Raw genomic sequence first — 20,572 nt, forward strand, 5'->3', positions numbered from 1 at the left:
TCTGTACAGCATGTGCACCCTGCAGCTGATGGGGTGGTCTGCAGCGGCAGTGGGCTCTTTGTGGGCATCTTCACGCATGTCAGAGGTCAGATGTGTAGCCATGTCCCTCTGAGCCACATCCATTTGTATCTTAAATACCTCCAGGGATAGCAGCTCCGCCACTCTCCAATGCTTGACCACCTTTTCCATGAAGAAATTCTTCCCCATGCCCAAACTAACCTCCCCTGGCACAGCTTGAGGCCGTTTCCTCACGTCCTATCACTTGTCACCTGAGAAAAGACAGACACCCACTTCACTACAGCCTCCTTTAATGAAGAATGTTCAAATAAAGCCACAGACACTGTGCATTTTTGAAAAATACCTTAAGTGTTTGAAGCTGAATTATCAGCAACTCTGGAGACAGCTTTTTGTATCAGTTCCTTGGCTGGACTAATGAAGAAAGTGGCAGCAACGGTCAGAGCAGCACAGCACTTTCTGATCAGACCACCATTTACAGACACCACTGGTATTTAACCAGGCTGATGATTTTCACTTATTCTGGAGTAAGACTGGCTATGGTAGGTTGGTAATTCCAAATTATTTTTTGACTTGTGTATTCAAATAGTTTAGCTACATTTGTGCTTAGATAATGTTATTATAGCAAATACTAATGAAGTGCACTTTGCTTTTCAAAACACCCTCCTTCAGGGCACTGGACAGCTCAGAGGGCTGGGACCAGGATCTGTGTTGTCTCGCCTCTTGCTTTCCAGTGCTGGATCAGGCAGGCCAGTGGTAGACAAGAAGTCCCTCTGAATGCCACCCAGGTGGAGCAAAGTGCTGCAGGGACGCCATCCTGAGGGACCCCATGCCCCCACGCCCACCGCTGTTATACTCAGAGCAGCGACGTGGAGGCCAAGAGGTGAGCGAGCCCCAGAGTTAAATCACCTCTCGGCTGCAGAGAGTAATTCCCCTAGACAAGAGGGAATGCACTGACGTGGTAATAGCACTGCAAGCCCTCCCCGCTCCGCGTTGTCCTTCTGGAGGAAGATATTCCCTTGTTTTTTCCTTTTGCTGTAGGAAATGTGCCGTTTGCCTACTTGGGGGAGCAGCGACAGCTCGGTGTGAGTTACTGCAAAGGAGAGGCTGCTCCCCAGAGACAGTGGCCTGCATCTGCCCAGGAGTGAAAACATTGACAAAAAACAGTATTTCTGTGATGGACAGAGTGCTAGAGGTGGGCAAGGCCCAGACGAGTGGAAGGGCCCATGGATGTGGCAGGACACCCTGCAGACAGCTTCTGCAGGCCTGTGGTGCAGTGCTGCTGCTCATCCACGAACCGAGCTTCTGGGAACCATGCCTGGACCTGGGTGCTCTGAAAAATCAAATTTGCTTGTAAGAAAGCCAGAGGACTCTGCAGTAGCTGGGAAGAGGCTCCTGCCTGACATGAAGAGCCACATAAAGGTGCGGGTGCTATCCAGGCCTACATGTGTGTGGTGGGCAACAGGCATGTCCTGGCCGTCCGTAGCCAGCTCTGTCATCACTTGACTCACACAGATTAAGTCAAAACTACAGGTCATGAATGTTTAGACAATCCAATACATTTTTATCCAAACATTTCAGCAAAACTGCCCTGGAAAACTTTTTTTTTGCTGCTGAACAGAAGCATAGGATGAAGGTCCCTATGGACCAGGCAAGCCTTGCAGTACTATAGGATCACCCTATACATTGGACTGGTTCTTCACAGGGTTGTTAAAGCAGCATTAGAAGCAGATTGTGGCAGCTGCGGAAGGCAAACCGTTTGCATTGCACCAGATGTTTTGCCCTGACAGCTCCCGCATGTACTAATAACGCCGTCCGTATGCGTGCTGGGGAGGAGGGACAGCACTGCAAGGGACGGGTCTGGAGCAGCATGCTGGAATTTCTTCCGCCTGTCAGCAGAGCCTCTACGTTAGTTGTAATTTTGATGCATTAGTGTTCTGGTATCTCTGTCCATGCAAAATTAGACCCAGTGGAAGAGTAATTTTTTGCCTGGCTTCCTAAGGAAATGAAGCTCATTGCCATCACGCTGTTTGTGTGTCTGTCTGGGCCCTTCCTTATCCTCCCTGTAATAACTTCTAAGCCCCTTGGCTGATTTCAACCAGGTTTGATCGGTAACAGGCTCAAAAATAATTATGTTTCCACACATGGAATGAGCATAGACCATGAAATTGAGAAGTCCAAACGGTGGCTCCCACAGATAGAAATGCTCTAGCTTGGACTCCTGTCAGAGAGCCCACACCAACAGAAAGCTGGTGTAAGAAGGGAACAGGAGAGCTCGTGGTGGGGCTTAGAGCATGGGGAGAGGTGAGCTGGGGAGGATGGAGCAGTATCTTGCCCTGTGAGCGCAAGCAAGTTGTTAGGTAGGCTCATCCGAAGAGTATCGACAGCCATAACTGTGTGCGTGGTGCTAATTACAGAAACACAAAATAACCAGCTGCGAGCGGGATGGTTCCACACTGACTCCTTTGCATTTATTAGATTGTGCACGGAAATTAACAGGTTGGTTTTTAACGGCATGGGGATCCAAGCCGTGACACGACGGAACGATGAGACACCGCAATGACTTCTCCTTGAAGGTGACTCCCTCCGAAGTGGTGACATTCAGGTGCTACAGGAGATGATATGATTTCTCCGGTGCCTTTCTGGGACTTGCACTTAAACTGAATTAGTCTATATCTACAAGTTATGCCAGCTCAAGTGTATCCCATGATGGTTAAACCAGCAGTCCTCCATGCTCAGGGAAGACACAGCTATACATAAAGACCTGGAGGGCTTACATAAAGAGTAGGCGAGAATAATAACAAGAGGCGAGAAAGCTCCTTATGCTGACACATCTAATATCCCACAGTCCTCATACAAACCTGGGTTTAGTGCCCTTTTACTGCCACTGAATATGCATGAATGTCCCAAAAATGTTTATGCTAGGACACGCACTTATTGCTGAATCCTCTGAACTAAACACCTACTAAGTAAAATCAAATCAGTCTTTCGGGGAGTTCACAAGTTGATGGCAAGCATTTTTCTGTGAGCATTTTCCAATAAAGCAAACCGCTGTCATTAGAAAGAGACTTTTCAATCAAAATACTCACCCAGCCACCCACAAGTCCTCCATGCCTTTATATATTTTTTAATGAAAAATGTCAGCTCTTGGAAACCAAAACTATTCACTTTGCTGCTTCTATTAAAAACTGCAGGATCAAAATGATAAAAACTTGTGCATGTACAGAAAGGACAATTATTTATCCCAGCACTTTATTTAAACAATAATTGTGATTATTTCTAACTATTAATTTTAAGAACACACGTGTGTAGGCTTCATCTTAGTGTCACACGTGGCTCCTCAGCCGACGTCTCTGGCCCCTGTAACACTGGTTGCTGAACTCAAGGCCGCTCGGTGGAAGCATGGAGGCAGGATGAGGGATGCTGAGCAGCCCAGCTGGTCTTTAGCAAGAGGGCCTGGTGGTGTAGATGGTGATTTCACCTTCCTCCTTTCAATCAATTGCAGCCTCCATAGGGGACAACGGTGTTTGCAGAGAACCAGAGTAGTATAACAACCAGGACATGGGTCAGGAAAGAATATTGGGAAGAAAACTACGCTGGGCAGACACAGGAATTGCTAAACAGAAAATATTGCTTAGATTGGCAGAAAATAAGGGGAACCTTGCTTGATTTGACATACATACAAGAGAAAGGGGTATTTAAAATTGCAAGTGTGGTTGTTAGTAGTCCCTGTAAATCCTGCAGGTTAATCTGGTGAAATGGATGAAAAGTTAAGAAAAATAAATAAATAAATAAAGGAGGTAGGGTGGGGTGGGGAAGAGAATATCTAGCAATTGCATCTTTCTTTTGCTGTCAGACTGAGAAGTCAAACAGAGCTGTTCATACCCCTATTGAAATTCTGAGTGCTGCTCATTGAGTTTAAATTCTGCTCTTTTTTTCAGGATTTAGACAGAACCCATCCCAGCAGAGGGTTAAAGATCTCTTCCCACTGAGGCCAATGGCAAAACCTCAATGGCAAAGCAGAAGCTGGACATGAATCAATACAGGAAACATGACCCATTTTCAGGTTATTAAAAGAGTTGTGAATTTTACAGCATACACATTTTTCTGTAAGAACTTCCACTTTCTGCATTTTTTTTGAATTCTGATCAATTCCCGTGCCCCCCCGCCCCACTCCCCTGAAAATTCAGATGCATTGAGTGAAGTGCTGTGCTGAAACAGAGCATATTTATTGACAATGAAAAGAGAGCAGTACACTTCCAAGCAATTTAAAAATAACTCCGTTCGATTAGTTTCAATGCAAGGATGATAGCGCAGAGGATTATTTTTCTGTTGTAGTAAATTATTTATGTGAAAGTTGTTTTCCCTTTAACAAGTAAATCTTCCTCGACACAATTGCATTAGGTCTCTTGAATTTCATAATGGGGTTATCAATGAATGCACACAGAGTTTCAAGGTAAGCTAAGCTCGGGCCGTATAGAAAATCAGCCACTGTACTTGCACCGACACGAGTGCTCTTCCACATCTCTTCGCATTGGGGGAGCAAAAATCACGTGCTGCTGCTAAGGGTTTCTTTCTGTTTCTCATTTTCCCTTGGTGGAAAATCATCTCTGATGTAGCACTGACAATTATTTATGTCCCTGGCGGTGAGGGCAGCACGCAAACCTCCACCACAGACCTGCACTAAGCTACTGCTCGCCCAGAGCCCTTCCCAGGAGGCTCCGGGCATGGCTCCGTGTCACCTCACTCGTGGGGACCTGGCCAGGAGGGGACACGTGCAAAGAGGGGAAGGAGCAGTAAAAACCTAGCCTACAAGCATCCCTGTCCCTCAGGAGATGTATATCATCCCCTGCACCGCAATATCAGTATCATCCCTCTTTCAGCACTATTTTTTTCTCTGCACAGCAGTAATTTTAATATTTTACCTTTATTGCCACATGAAAAAAAAAAATCTCATCTTCCTCCTGCTGTTCCTTTCATCCTGCTATGGACAAATTAATGGTACAGCAGTGACTGCCCCCCACTAGATTTTGGCTTTGGTCCTCTGTAGGTTTTTATGTAGCAGAATATGACACTGGAAGCAGCAGGATCCTCTGCAGAGCAATTTTTCAGAAGATGATGCAAAGTCAGGCACAGTCTGGTTTCATATCTTCCCTGGACATATTTACATGCATATGCTCTCTCTATGCAGCACAGAGATTAAATGAAACCGGTCCAGATAATATGGTACTTCTGCAATGCTTGCTTCTTGCTACATATAATATGGCACCACAAACATATAGGAACAGTGAAGAAGAGCCTTGTCTAAAGCTGAACAGAGTGAGCCCATTAGAGGGGATGGGTAAAGGGGGAAGCTGAGGCCAGGTTGGGGAGAGAAGGGGCAGATGTCTTTTGACAATGTTTGCTTTAAGGATCAGCTCTCAAGAAAAATTACCCAATTTCCCTAATTCCCTAATTGAAACAGAACGGAACGGAACTGAATGGAACGGAACGGAATAGGACAGAACAGAATAGAATAGAATAGAGTAGAATAGAATAGAATAGTTCATTTGGAAGGGACCTACAAAGATCATCCAGCCCAACTGCCTGACCACTTTAGGGCTAACCAAAAGTTAGAGCAGATTCATGATGGCATAGTCCAAATGCCTCTTGAACACTGACAGGTTTGGGGCATCAGTTAAGGATTATGCTTTTTTAATTAGGAAGAGCACTTTTCCAGGCATGTGAGGGGTGCACAGTGATGCTCTTCAGACAAGAACAGAAAGAAAAAAAGACTGCACTGAGAAACCATGCAAATAGCCACACCTAGGACATCTTATGGAGCCAAAACCAGACAACATCTTCTGGCTATTTTCCCATTTCGCATTTCAGGGCAGAAAAAACATCTCCAAAGGCATTCAGAAAGGTGATGGAGGGAGGCAGGAGGCACAGCACTGCTTGGCTTTTGTTGAACACCAGGAGCCAGAGCTGAGAACGTGAGCAGGACCTGCCATGCAGGCTGCCTGCATGGCAGACCTCCTGCCACATCTTCTGCCTACCGAGAGAAGCAGAGACCAGCTATTTTCCTATTCTTCTTACAGTTTCCTGAAGTAGGAGGGGAGGGCTGCATACATAGTTTACAAGTTTAGGGGAGACTGTTGATTGATTAGCTGAATAAGCAGGCATTTATTTCAGTTCTGCAGTGTCAATGAACTGGTAAGCCACAGCCTGAAGTGTTGCAAAAGGCAAATGCAGTTCAGAAATGCCTACCAAATATTTGAACCAACACCATATTTTCTAGGAGAAAATAACTTTAATATTAAAAAAAAAAAAAAGAGTTAATGATAGTACATAAATAACTAGGTAATAAGAGGCAAGTCAGACATCTTATGTTTGTCTACAAATGATGCTCTGTGGGGCTTGTGAGAAGCCGGGGAGTTTCCACCTCCTCTCTCTCTGCTCACCTTCCCACTGACATTGTCTCTCAGTGGTGCTCAGGATGCGGCTGCAGCAGCTAGGGGATGAGCGCTGCAAGTATCACCTGGCCCCGTGGTGCTGCTGACCTCTGCCTCTGCCACTCTGAAAGCAGGGATTCTAAGTAAATTTCCAGTTTTTCTTAAGAACTGGGGTGTTTGGTGAACTCCTGAAACTGCCAACACAATATATATGTCTATCAAATATATTGGCTTGATAAAAGTAGACGGTGACACACGCTGCCCACAAGTGCTTCTCCTAATTTGCCCTTGAGAATTTAAACTTTCAGATAAAATATATTGGGAGTGTAATGTTTCTGGAGACAGTCACTCTTTAAGTTTTTAACCTTTGAATTAAGTATTTTTATATCCACATTTTTTTTTTTCTCAAATGCAAGCCAGAAAATGCTCCTCTAGTAACATTCAGTACATTTATTTAGACTGATTTAATCTCCTATGCAACTATTTGTAACTTCTATTTTTTTTTGACCTTCTGAAAGCATACCTTCATTTTCCACATTGTTTTAAAGCTGATTCCAAAAGAATTAAAAAGATTAAACAAATGAAAAAGAAAATAGAATTAAAGAAAAATAAATGGCAGAAAACAAATTAACATATTATACACAGTTCTGTTGTGGTTTTATAATAAAAATGCAATGTAATTAAACAAATTACTTTCTGTCATTCATAGTGGTTCGTGCAATGAGATGATGTGTGAGGATAAAGGAGAAGTTCTGCAAATCAGCTTCTTAATTACCTAAGCACAAAGTTTAGGAGCTTCAGAGGATCAGAAGAGAGCCTTGCAGTATCCAGATTGCATCAGTCATGACTCAGAGCAATTGTCCTGCTTACTTTCCTGGAGAAAAACAGCAAATAATTATTAATATATCACTGAACACCAAGAATTAGTGAAATACATTGCGAAAACAGACACTGGTCTTTGTACACTATTTTTCATCAGTACCTGCAAAACAGCCTGCACTCTGGATGGAACTGATCTACTTCGGCGACGCGCCAAAACTGCCTTCCAGGGTCAGATTTTGCCTGATTTTAAAAGGGTTCTTATTGATTGAAAGTGGATCTGAAATCAGGCAGAGCTAGAAGAGGCCCAGCTATCAGCAGATCCCATTATGCCGTGCAGAGGGAGCTCCAGCCGGAGCTCGGCGGGGCCCCTGCGAGTTAAGCATATGCTTTAGTGCTTTGCAGGACCCGTGCCAGAGATCTCCATCCTTTACAAGATGGAGTTACCAAGCTGATGGACATACTCCAAAACAGGGCTCCGCAGCAGAAAAAGCGGCAGATTAAAATCCTTAACTGAAGGCTTCTTTTCTCCTGAGTGGCCAAGAACAGAGGGGTGCTCTCAAAAGCACCCATGATTAAGATAAAGGGGAGTGCAGCACTGTCACTCAGCGCAGCCACATGCGGTGCATCCTTTCTAACCTAAGAGAAAAGAGATTTGAAATGCTGATAGACCTTGCTAATAGATACAGGCTGAAAATAGACTGGTGCAGAGGAAAAAAAAAAATCTCCTGTAGCTGCTATGGCTGCTACCCCTCGCAAACTAAGGCTCTGTGAGCGCGGCCAAATCTTTCTGAGGGGAAAAAATTTGAATATAAACAAGCAAGCAACCATAGATTGCTTCAAAAAAAAATGAGTGCTGCACACACAAGAGCTCGGGGGTGATGAAGAGGACACAGGCAAACAATGCCAGTTCAGTCTTAGAAATCCTTGTAACGGATCCTGATGTGCTCATCTCCCCTGCTTTCATTTCTCTTCTGTCCTGGGTGAAGGGTTTGTGTTTAATAACATCATTTGCATCAGTGTGTCCCAACTGACCAAGGTACTAGGGCTGGGGGAGATTAGCATGGTAATCTCATTCTGATGGATAAAATTAGCAAAGATATTCCCCTGAATGGAGAGCTGCCATTGGCGAGCTGCCGTGCTTAGAATCAATTACTAAATTACTTTGAGCTCTAAGTCGACAGTAACAGAAAAATATTGGCATCGACCGAAATGAAATAAGATAAAAAATATGCGATCATTAAATCTCTCGCTACTATTCGCGAATGTGACTCACAAGAACTGCACAAAAAATAAGGCAGAATTTAATTTTTAACAGTGGTCCCTGTCATCATTTCAAGCGGAGCTGCGCAGTGCATGGAAGCAGAGCCCAACCTTCCTCTTCTGCTTCCCAGAGGAGCATGTGCAAGCAGAGCAGGGTCCAGAAAGGCAGTGCCAAGGCATAAACCCTTCCTTCGTGCTGCAATTACCTGCTGTCTGTGCGGCGGACTGTACATACTTACTGCTTTGCAAGCGTGCATCAGGAAAAGGAAGGTCCCTGCCGCAGAGAATGCACAGTCTGGGGGCTTTTCTGGGCACACGCATGGTGTGCAAAATTCACAGCAGTGCTTAAAGCCCCATGTGCTCATCTTGATTGCTCTACCATAAAAATAATAAATAAATAAATAAATGATCTCTGATTTTAACTACAAGTAAAAAAATACACAGAATATACCTTCACTACCCATTTGACATGCTAGGCAGGGCAGAAGTGCTTCACATTGATGGAGGAGGTCAGAAGGACTGGCGCGTGCATTGCTTTGGCTGAGCTTTTGGAAGTAACTACGGTTTTCAGACTGCTGGCTTTTGACTGCCTCAGTCATGAGCAATGGCACACAGGTCTGGCATTCAGAAAATGCCAGGCTTTTGAAGCTTGCCTTGTTGAACACGTGCACCTAGGGACCTCTCATATCACTGGCTGGTTTTGCAAACTTAAGTCACAGAGGCTGTAAATAAACACCCAGTTCATCTCTACTGGATTAGAGAAAATGCAAAAGAGAAAAACAAAAAGAAAAATTACCATCATTAACCAGAATATGAAACAAGGCTCATTCTATCTTTAAATATTACCCACTATCTGAGCCACAGTTATGGCTTTAAAATGAAAATAAAAATATGTATATATAAAATCCAAGTAAAACACTACCAGTTGGATAGCGGAGAAAAAGAAATGTGAAAGAACCTTTTATGAGCTTTAAACAGTGGGAATCACAGTAGCATAAGTAATTGATAATATTATTAGCACAGTATACATATCAGCTGTCGGGATATTATGAGGACTGAATCCAATCTCTGTTGAGGGAGTCAGGGTCAACATCATTAACTATAGATCCTGTCCTGGTTTACATATAGAGCCCTCGGGCCAAGTGTCTGCCAGATACATCTCTATAGATGTGCATAGCTATAGGACATACAGGGGGCTAATCACACACATCAGTAATAGACAACAAGCTTTTGTTTATCTGAAGGTTTACTGGAATTAACTGATTAGTGTCAAGTTGACACAATAACTTTTGTCTGCAATGTAGTTGATCATTTTGATGGTTTTATTGATGGAGTGTTGTCTAATGTAAATTGTAAGGCTAGTTGAATGAAGTAGGAAACATTTTAGTTAAACAGAAATTGAAAAAGCTACTAGTAAGCCTATCTTTAAAATGTCACATTTTGCAGCCTTATGGATGCCATATAATGGTAACAATGATGGCAACAACAGTAAGTAAGGGGAATTTAAAATGGAAATAGGCACAGTCTACTCATAAATTTAACTCTCATATAAATCCTTAGATGTTAACCTGATGTTAAAATGAATGTAAGATAAACTTGACAACTCTCCTTCACAAAAATAGTCAACCTAATAAAATAGAAGGAAAAAGGAAGGAAAACATATTTATTTCCCTAAAACATAGAATGGCCCAATTTGGAATAAAAGTATGAATAATATTTAACAAAAAATGTCTGCTGTGGCAAACTAATTCTTTGCATGGATTCATAATATTATTTTCTGTTACTTGTTAGGTATAATCACTTTCTTCCATAGATAATACAGAAAACACTGCTTTACACTGATACATCAAATAGGTTTTATGAAATAGTCTAAGCTTTCTTTCACAACACGGCTAGGAGCTCTTGGTTTACAACTACACATAAGAATATTCATCTTCTAACATAAATAACAATGGACTTCTTTTCTGATCCAGCTATTAGGTTATTTGGTGCAGCTGTTGGACGATCTCCTTTGAAAGTAAGCTCAGGGAATACAATTATGTTGTGAATGCTTCAAATATCAAAAAGATGCTATATAGTCTGAAATATCTATATTCTGCTATAAATAACAGAAAACTAATTCACATTCTTTTATAATTTCAAAATCACCTTCTTTTCCTTTCCAGACACAAACTGTTCTCCCCACAATAGCAACTCAAAACAATTAGGCTAAGACAAGGGGGATACTGTGTGTCACAAAACGAAGTAATTAAATTTAGGCAGTATTATCAATGATGCCCAGTTCCAACCATTGAAGCGGCAGTTAGTAACCCCAGTCTGTCCCTCTATCAAAAAGCTATTTATTCTTCATTACTGGCTATCCCTGGCTTATAGGGATTCATTGTCATTAGAGTAACTTATAGGAGGAACAGTTAGTGCAGTGATATTATGGAAATAGCCATTTCACAGTTCATGGGCAAAGTAGAATCTAGTCACAGCTTTCCAGCAGTTGTCAGTGATGGCGAAATCTTGTCTGTTTCATTTATCACCCTTGAGGATTCAGTACATTTGTTTGGCTTATAGCAGTGTAATAGAGAGTGAAATCATGTCACCAGGGAAGACCTAGATTTTGGAGATCCCATCTATGCGCTTCCTACCGAGATCTATACACGAGGTCTGCAAAACTGGGGACAAAGCATGCCGTACCATGAGGATGCAGATTTCTCAGTTTAGACAAGAAATAGCCAAATTAACACCATTCCACTTTTTCCATATGTAGTAGTGGCTCCCTCTTCATATGTCTCAAAATTAATCTGGCCACTTTTTGCTCCCAAAAAACATTGGGCTCTCTGCTTCCCACTTTGCAGCCCATGAAATACCTGCTACAGAACTCTTGCTTCTTTCCAAACCACAGTCATTAGCTCTTGCTAATTATCATCACACTGCATAGAGTGTGACCATCTGAGAGAGTGTAACTTCAAGCACTGCACTTTCAAAAGGTGTTGTCACACATGCCTTTAAATCAGAGGAAGGAGAAAATTACAAGAGCTTCTTACATGGGAGGCAATGAAAGTAAATGGATGTTTAGATAGGTTGTATCATTCTTGAAGAAACACAAATCTAATTAAGCAATTCATTTTGTGTGCTTCCCTACCTGGGAGTACATTAATGCATCCAAGAAATCACAGCCCTTTTTCAGCAGCATCTGACTTAGCAGTTTTCTGAAGAACTCTGCTTCTCTATTCAAAAGTGCACGGTGTTGTTAGACCCTAATATTTGGTCAGAGCCTGGTGTTACTTGTCTGTTTATTAGGCACATATTAAGTTTATGCTTGTTTGAAACTGGCCAAATACATTGTCTGTCCAGATTTCTGTCTAGTTCCTATAAAAATTATCTTGAAATGGGTTTTAATATAAGACTGGGAAAGAAAAAAAAAACAAAAAACTCAGTTTTGGAAAACAAAATGTTTCCTGTGGTTAGCTCTGAAATAGCTAACCCAAACACTTGGCTTTTGTGGAAAGCAAGTAATTTTAAACCTACTTTAAAAAGTAGATCCTGTGCAAAGTTATATAACCTTTCTAAATTACTTTTTGCTTATTTTAAACAAGATGTTAAAATATCTTGCAATTGATATTCTATGGGTCTTACATGTAGTTATTTGCATCATAAAAGTACCACTATAACAACGTCAAGTCAGAAGTGGCTGATAAGAAGCAAACACAATACGTTACTTTTTATTTTTACAAGTATCATCTTTTTATACATAAAGCATAAAGGAACCTTTTACATGTAGCTGTACATGTCAAGGATTCCCAGCTGTGCCTGGCAATGCATAGTTAAGTAGAAGTATGAAAAGAAAATAGACCATTTGCGGTCTGCACAACGGCCAGGTACAACAGTCAGCAGAATGGCAGAGAGTGGTGGCCCTCTTGGGCAGAACTGGGAAGATGGGATGGAAAAAACAAACTTTTTTTGTGTGTGAGGTTGTGATTTTACCCTGACCGCCCACAAAGAACAGGAAGGAATGGGATGTTCAGCAGTAACCTCAATTTCCCGTGCTGGACCAGCCTATTGCAAACCTAAGCTACAATCCAGGAAGACGGTAGGAATCTCTAGACAATGCAGATGATGCTCTGTCAGTGCATGAATATTCCTTAAAAGCACGACCAAGACAGATATCACATGTATATCTAAAATGCATTCATCAAAATATATCTGTTCTACAGTGGGAAGGAGAAATCAGTTTAGAATGAAACTATGGACATCCTCACCATGAACTTCAGCAAAACATCCCATTTCTACAGAAACTATCCCAACTTCTTCAAAGGGAGAAAGGAGCATTTGAATTTTAAGTTCTTATGTGAGAGGTAGTTTGTTTTTCCACAAATGTTTTCTTGTCAGAGCAGTTGTGAATGCAGGGTGGCCTCCTCAGGTATCACAGCCTGAGGATTCTTCGTTCTGTCTCTACTGACTCCTTACTTTCTCTCTACACTCATATTTTCCAGGAAATGTTAGAGTTCACTGTTCTCTCCTGCCTGCATTTCTTCTGTCTTAACTTTTACTTAACTCTCCAGAATGCCTTTGGCCATCACTTTTCCTATTTCACCAACACCATGGTCATTGAAAACTAAAAGGTCCATATTCTTACTCTCAGCCATCTTGGCTCTGAACACCACCAAGGATTCTTCCTGTTTTCCTCTCCTCCTGCAGCTTCTTCTGCCATCCCACTGGAGCACTGAAAAAGATGAGATATGCAATAGTGGAAGATACTGCTATTTGTCACTGGGCTCACTGTGTAGAAGCAACACAAGGTCTCTTTGTGCCCAGTATAAACATCTCTAGTTCACAAGTTCAGCAAACTGAATAGTATGAAATACATAGGTAATATCCCATTTATGTAACAAATTAATAGAAAGCAGCAATCTTGATGGCAAAAATATTCTCTAATCATTAAGACCAAAGGATAAATCTGAGACAAAATACTTTAAAACACTTCGCCCAACAATTCTGTACTCAGCAGCAATATTAAATTAACCTAACAAATAAGAAGGAAAACATCAAAATTACAAATAGTAAGGAGATTAGAAGAGTGTTCTGTTAGTATGATTAAATGATTTGGGGTTGGCATAAATAGAGAAACAATCCCAAGATATGTTTTCTATCTCAATGTAAGAAAAAGGCTGTGGATTACATAAAATAAGAGAGAATAAAAAATTTTGCTTATCCCAGGATTCTAATTGCTTTATCTTGCCAAAATTTTTCATTGGGTCAAATACAAAGACTTTCATTCAGTAGTTACCAAGGCTTTCTTCAGGAAAATTCCCCTTGGCCTCATCGTTTTCTCTACAATTTTCACAGTCTTACAAGCAACTCACAGCTGCCCTATGGTACAATTTGTCGGTCATGATATACTGTTAGATATGTTATATGCGTGTGTATCATATAATGATGTGCAAAACAGAATATATATTATTTAAAATATAAGAGGAGAATGCTATTTCAATCACTGCTAATTTACATTTCATATTCCCAAAACATCGTAATACTATTATAAGGTATTGATCCAAGCATGACCATTTGATTTCACATCAATACTAATATGACTTTTCCATGATCTGTTGACATGTGGGATTTTCCTGAGTGAAATATTTTTCTGAGTGAAATAAATACATACCAATGCTCGATTATTTTCTCTGGTAAAACTGAATTCAGCTGTTCTCAATGAAAAGCTGTTGGTGACAATGTAAATCACCCTGTCCCAAAACTTGAATATAGATTTTTACTAGTAGACTTAAATTTCTGTTTTAATGCTTTCCCTAATCTCTTTCTTTTTCTTTCCTTCTTTGACATAATGGTGTCTTTCCGATACTGTATGTTGTCTACAGCTACACACAGCATCCTAAACATAGGCAGAAAATGCCATTTAGGAGCAAGAGTCCTTCAAAATCTCATTCCCATCCTTGGTGTGGTTGTTCAGGGCCTGACATAAAGACTGTTGGAATAACAACCTTCTACTGAGTCTCTCTGAAGTATGTAAATAATACATTTGCTTATGAAACAGTTCTTGCTTTCCTGTTTTTTCGTATACAGATCCCAAAATCATATGGGTCCAGCAACCCCATTTCTTCTGTCCCACTAGATAGGCATACAGAATGATACTCAAATAGCCTTTCATCTTCTCAGCACTCCTGATGTACTTCTTCCTACTAAATCCCTGTTTCTATCAACTTTGCCCAAGAGTTTCAGCCTACACTTTTGTAGATTTTTTTCTGGTGGTTACCAACTTGAAATGTATCCTGTGATTGGGGATAATGACTTATCTTTGCTGCAGATATCCACGTGGAGATCCCCTTCCCTGTCTATACACAGACACGTACACCATGTGGTTTCTGCTAAAGACACCACCACCACTTCCACTGAATTACTTGGAGCAGACCTGGATCTTACTGGCATGGAAAGCTTGAATGGGAGAATGTGGTATGTCTGGGAAGTGTGCTAAAAATTAGCCAATATTGGGTTCTTCCCAGCCCAAAACCAGCCATCCCATTTTCCTCAGAGAAGCCAGGGAACACAAGGAAGAGGCAGAAATTGTCACTTTCTTCAAATGAGATGTTTGTCTTTTGCATCATCTGCCAAGACCTGAAAATGGTTCACAACCTCAAAATCTAGGAAGAGCCATCACCACTTCTGGACCACGGGGTTACTGCAGGAGGTGAAAACTTCACTGGGGCATGGGACAAACTCTAATGGCTGATCCGAAGCACTTTAAATCACTTTGTGAGTTTGCTAGAGCTCTATCACTTCCTTCTTGGTTCTCTTGATAGACTGTGTGTAAACACAGTGTGTATTATTCTATGTCCTGCCATCTACTCACTTTCACACATCACTTTCCTTACTTTTGAAGATATCAGCATATTGCAGTATACAATTACAGAACCCGAAAACTCAATTAATGTGCTATTTACATGAGTATTAACTAGAACAATGCCTATAAATGCATTAGGAAAAAAAATCTTCTTACAGATTGCAAATAAACTTTTAAGAACTGACCCAGTGCCAACCCTTTCAGCGCCTGTCTGGATATAGGTAATTATTTTAGTTAATGGCACAGCACAAGGTCCCAGAGTACACACATAAACCCACATTTTCCAAGAGAGATTGAAGCAGGGATTACATAAAAGGTTTTAGTAAAAACTACAGGCTTGTTCTCATCTAAAGCTAATACCCATTCACATTCTCTATTAACGTAAACAGATAATTTACCCTTAATTTAAGGACCCTTCACATCAAGCATAATCAGCTTAAGGAAGATATGTGGTCAGCATAAAAAAAAGATGTATTTTACATCTTATGTCTCCTGCTTTTCATTCAAGCTCAGCTCTGCATCCTGTTGTCTCTAACCAACGCAGGCTTCTATATTGCTATTTCTCCTTGGCCAGCACTTGCCAGGTATGGTCCCTGGTTTGCTGAAACCCAGACAGAGGGAGCCTGGGCTTGGCCACTGAAGCCTGAGGGTCCCACCAGCACCCTTCTTACACTCACTTAGCAGAAGATGAACCATACATGCCTTGAGCCCGTGATCTCATTTTGATGGAAATAAAACAAAAACGCAGATGTATGTGATTAGCAGAAAGGTATTGTTGCACCTCCCGAGTTAGCATATGGGGCTGGATGGTTGTAATTTGATTGACTGACTGATTGATTGGTTTGAATAATTTTTACTGGGAAGCTAAAAATGAACAGGTGCCAGAATGATGTTGTTTTTGCACGGAAGTCTGGGACCATCCACCACACATCCCTTGCAAACAGGAGGCCTACTGGAAATCAGTGGGGCAAATGCAGCCAGGCTTTGCTAAGCTGCCTTGTAGAAAGAACATAGCTGTGGTCGTAAAAACGAGCAGAGGAGCCATGGAGCAAAGCAGCCAGGGCTGGAACAGCGATGCCAAGAGCAGTCACCCAGCTGTGGTGCCAGCAACAAGGGCTGGCCCTCCCCTGGGGGCTGGCTGCAGGAGAGAAGTTCTTCCTTCAACCCTGAGCAACCTGCATCTGAACCACCGAGGGGAAGGTCCCAGCCCGTCTGACTGGGTGCTTCTTGCTCATCCTTTCAGACTGGCTAATTGCCGTTTGTCTCTCAGGCACGCGGCCTTGCTTTGACCTGTTGCTCTTGTAGAGAGCTTTGCAGAGCAGGGCATACTACAGCAGCTCTGCACACCTCAGCAGAGCCAACACGAGCTCTGGTGAAAGAAGCTCGATGGGATTTCCTTCTGCTAGCCCCTGCCCTTGTGTGGGAGCTGAGAGCACCTTGCCTGAAGGCAGAGCACATCCTTCCAGGCAGGAATTCAGGATCGCCAAGCCGTGCCTCCTTGTCACTGGCTACTTACTGCAAGAAAAGAGGCCTTTTTATCTTTCCGTTGACCTCTTGACTTAGAAACAGTTATCTTTCACTCTGGGAAGAACATACCTTTCCATCTCTCTTACTGCCTCATTCGACCTCATTGGGCTCATCGACACAAACAGGCATAGAGACATAAAATTGCCCTAATTGGGTCAGGCCATAGGTCTGGTCATGACCAGCGATCATTGCTTAGGGAAAGAACAGAAGATGTGGGGCCCTACAGAAGGACCCTGCCCTTGGTGAATCTGCCCGGCTACCAGCAGAGTAAAGGCTGCAGCTGGTATCCGCCACCCGATGGTGCAAATACAGAAATACCAAATACCAGCAAAACCCCAAACCTTGAGTTTCTTAAACTCATGCACATGCTTTTGATGAAACGGCACAAATATATATCTGCAATTGTATGTGACATAGACTTTTATATGTGAATCACTAATGTCATGTTTCACTGTGCTTCTGTACTTGCAAGGAAATAGGATAGATGGATTGGCACGTTCTGGACATAGTAAAGATAGAAAGTACTTTTTTTTTTTTTTTTTTTTTTTTTTTTACCAGTAGGATTTCCTTAATTCTCTCTCAAGATATTTGCACTGTGGTCTCTCTCCTTCCAACTTACTCTGTGCATTTCATGTGAGGTCTCTGAGTTTCTGCGATCCAACCTTCAAGTTCTCAGCTCCATTTCTGACAAAGTCATCACACTCCACACCTTTGTAACTACTTTTAGGATCAGATTGCACAGGCAGGCTGCAGCCCAGCAGGCTATTCAACACTAATCCAAATTGTGCCAAAATCATAGTCTTCAAAAGGTCTGGTAGGTTTTGACCAACTTCATCAAGCTTAGAGGCAAGGCCCTATAAGAGGTGCTGCTCAGGCTGTTCCTATGCACAGCACATTACACTCTAACTCTCTGTCTTTGCAAAACTGCACATCCTTCTTACAATTTGAACCATCCTACTCTTCCTAGGATTTTATTCTTTCTCCTGTGTGCTGCTCTGCATGGGGCACAAAGTACCTCTGGATGTACAAAGTGCCAGGGTTGGAAAAAAAAGAAGGCGTTATTCATTGTCAATGTTTACATAAGTGAAAAAAACATTGCTTACAAAACAGAAGGTAAAGGTTATACCATCTGAAATGCGCAGGGTGTTTTTTTTCCCGCTGAGCCATGTCGGGCAGTGCAGGTGGAGCCTCTCCTGGGTGCAGTGGAGCAGACAGGCACAGCTTTGCTGCGTGTTTCTGCTCTCACAACCACGCACAAACCTAGAGCTGTGCTCTTTATTTTCCTTTCTTTTCATGAGGCTAAAAGATAGCAGTTTGTAAGACAAGCAACAGCCAGGCCTTGTAGCTTTTGGTTTTAACCAAAATAACCACAGTATTCCACTGGAGAAAAAAGCAGAGAAGTGTCCAGACCTGGACATCGCTGGCTGGCCAATGCAAGGAGCAGGTTAGGGGCTGGAGGAAGATGTCTCCTGCTTTCAGCTGTCCTTTGCTGGTAACAACAGAAAGCTTTGATCCAGCCACATCTTGGCTCCAAGAGGGAAAGCCAAGCCTTCTCTTCGGGCTGCTGCAGCCCCCAGGCCCCTTGTGCTGCCCTGCCTGTCCCAGCAGCTGCCCACTGAGCATCGCCGCCTTTCACATCCCCTTCCCCTGCTCGCACAGTCCACAGCCAGCATTTTGCTTTTTTTTTTTTTTTTTTTAATCGCAGAAAGGCCTCCCCGCCTAATCTAATTCCCGCTCCTTTGTCACAAGCAGATGTCACTTTTACATCTGTGCGTCTGCTCGAGCGCCCGGCTCCTCCAGCCCAGCAGATGTTGCCGCCGCCAAGGCAGCAGCGAGGAGGGGTGGGGAGGGGGGGGAAACAAAAAAAAAAGCAAGGCTCAGATCCCTCTGCTGGCGGCGGCCTGAACGCCACGGCCCGGCCCCGCGGAGCGGAAAGAGAGAAAAACCCCGGGCGAGTTTCGGAGCTGACCCTAACCGCGCCGCTCCCCATCCCAAGCGGGGCTGCTCGACGGGGGGCTGCCCGCCGTCCTCCCCACAGGGCAGCTCTGGGCAAAGCAAGCGAGGGGACCCCCACGCCGGTGCCCGGGGCTTGCTGCGGCCACGGATGACCGCGAGGAGCCCGTGGAAAGGCCGCTGGGCCGGCGCGGGGCCGCTTTCCCATGGGCGGCGGCGGGCGCACAAAGGCGCGCTGTTCCCTGTTTTGTCTCGCTGCCTCCGAGCATTCCTCCGGCTTCCCCCCCAACCCCGGCCCCCCTCTGAAAGGGGGAGAAGAGGAAAGAAAAGTGGCTTTTACACGGGCAGAGCCTTTTCCCCCGGCCCCCGCTGGCAGGAGGCACCCCGCGCATCCCCCGCGCATCCCCGCGCATCCCCTGCGCGCCCCGCGCATCCCGGCGGGGCCGGGGCTGGTGGCCGAGACAAAAGGGCCCTTTGGGAAGGCAAAAACAAAACACACACACAACAACAACAAAAAAAAAAAAAAGAGGGGAGTGGGGAGAGAGAAAGCAACCGGGAGGCTCTAATTCTATTTGCGTCGCCTGGAAATCAGAAGGGGTTTTTCCACACTTCGCCTTGATTTGATTATTCCTTAGAGATGGTTTCTCTGCCCCCAGCCAGACGCGTGGGGGAAGGCCGCCGAGGCAGTTGGCCTATAGTGGCAGTAATCGAATTACCCATTTGCTCCAAGTTTTTCGGCAGAGCCGCTCGCGTGGAGAAAGAACAACCGGAGCCCGAGAGCCCCGGGGGGGCGGGCGGGACGGGACGGGACGGGACGGGGGGGACAGAGCCAAACCCTGCGGGCTCGGGGTGCGGAGCCGGCCCCGTGGGGACACCAGCGGGGGACAGGGACCCTGCGGGGCGGTGGCAGCCCCCGGGGAAGGTGCTGGGCTTGGGGGCACGGTGGCTGCGGGTGCCCGGGGTGCCGAGCTGCACCGCAGCCCCGACGGCGCTTCCCGGGTGCGGGCGGCCCCGGGGGGGGACATCGGGGAAGAAAACGCGGGACAAAAGGTTTTTCCCCGGAGGAAAAGCACTCGGAAATTTATTTTATTTTATTTTGTTTCAACTGTCCTGCGCTGTTTGAGAGGGGGCGAGGCACCTCCCTGCCCCAACCGCGTATTCATATTCATGAGAGCGCCGGGAAATAAAGACAAATCCCCGCTGTAGTAACACTTAGATTCGCATCATTCTTTGGTGCCCTTTAGATTTGGGGGACGGAAGACAGATGTTTGCAGCGCTTTTCTCCTCTTGTCTGGCGGCCATAAAGGGAGAAGCATTCAGAGCTCGCAATTTGTTTCCACCCTCGCGCCGAAGCCGTGTTCACATTTATTTTCATTTCGCCGCCGCACAAAAAGTGACCACGGGCCGCCGAAGGCCGTTCTTTATCAAATCCACATCGTGCAACACGCGGCCGCCATAAAACCATCAGAGCTCGCCATAAAGCCATCACCCGCCTCCTCAGTGGCTCGAGAATCTTTCTTTCTCTCTTTTTTTTTTTTTTTTTTTTTAATGGCCCACCGGGAACCCGGAGCGCCGTGGCCCCTAAATAAAACCCCGCTTGTTGTAAAACCTCCCTGTTGTAATTAAGTGCCCCGCTCCAGAGCATCTTTAAGGCACGAGAAAGTAGCGCCCGGCGCCGCCGTCCCCGGCTCCCCCGTGCTCAAGGACCAGCCGTGAA

At 44.0% G+C, this 20,572-nt stretch overlaps 1 long non-coding RNA gene across 2 annotated transcripts in view; it reads right to left on the reverse strand.

The window, feature by feature from the left end:
• Positions 1–3,492: 3,492 nt before the first annotated feature.
• Positions 3,493–20,572, reverse strand: part of LOC308194094 — an 18,260-nt gene continuing 1,180 nt past the window's right edge. Inside the window, exons 2-4 of one of the 2 annotated variants that reach the window (XR_013950252.1) lie at positions 13,159–13,245; positions 7,225–7,323; positions 3,493–6,573 (exon numbers count right to left, since the gene is read on the reverse strand). This is a non-coding gene — a long non-coding RNA (uncharacterized lncRNA). Of the gene's footprint in view, positions 7,324–13,158; positions 13,246–20,572 lie in introns of both variants that reach the window. The other variant, XR_013950253.1, reaches the window with a different exon arrangement.

This window comes from Anser brachyrhynchus, assembly GCF_964034855.1.
Source record: "Anser brachyrhynchus genome assembly, chromosome: 4".
Taxonomy (NCBI): Eukaryota; Metazoa; Chordata; class Aves; order Anseriformes; family Anatidae; genus Anser; species Anser brachyrhynchus.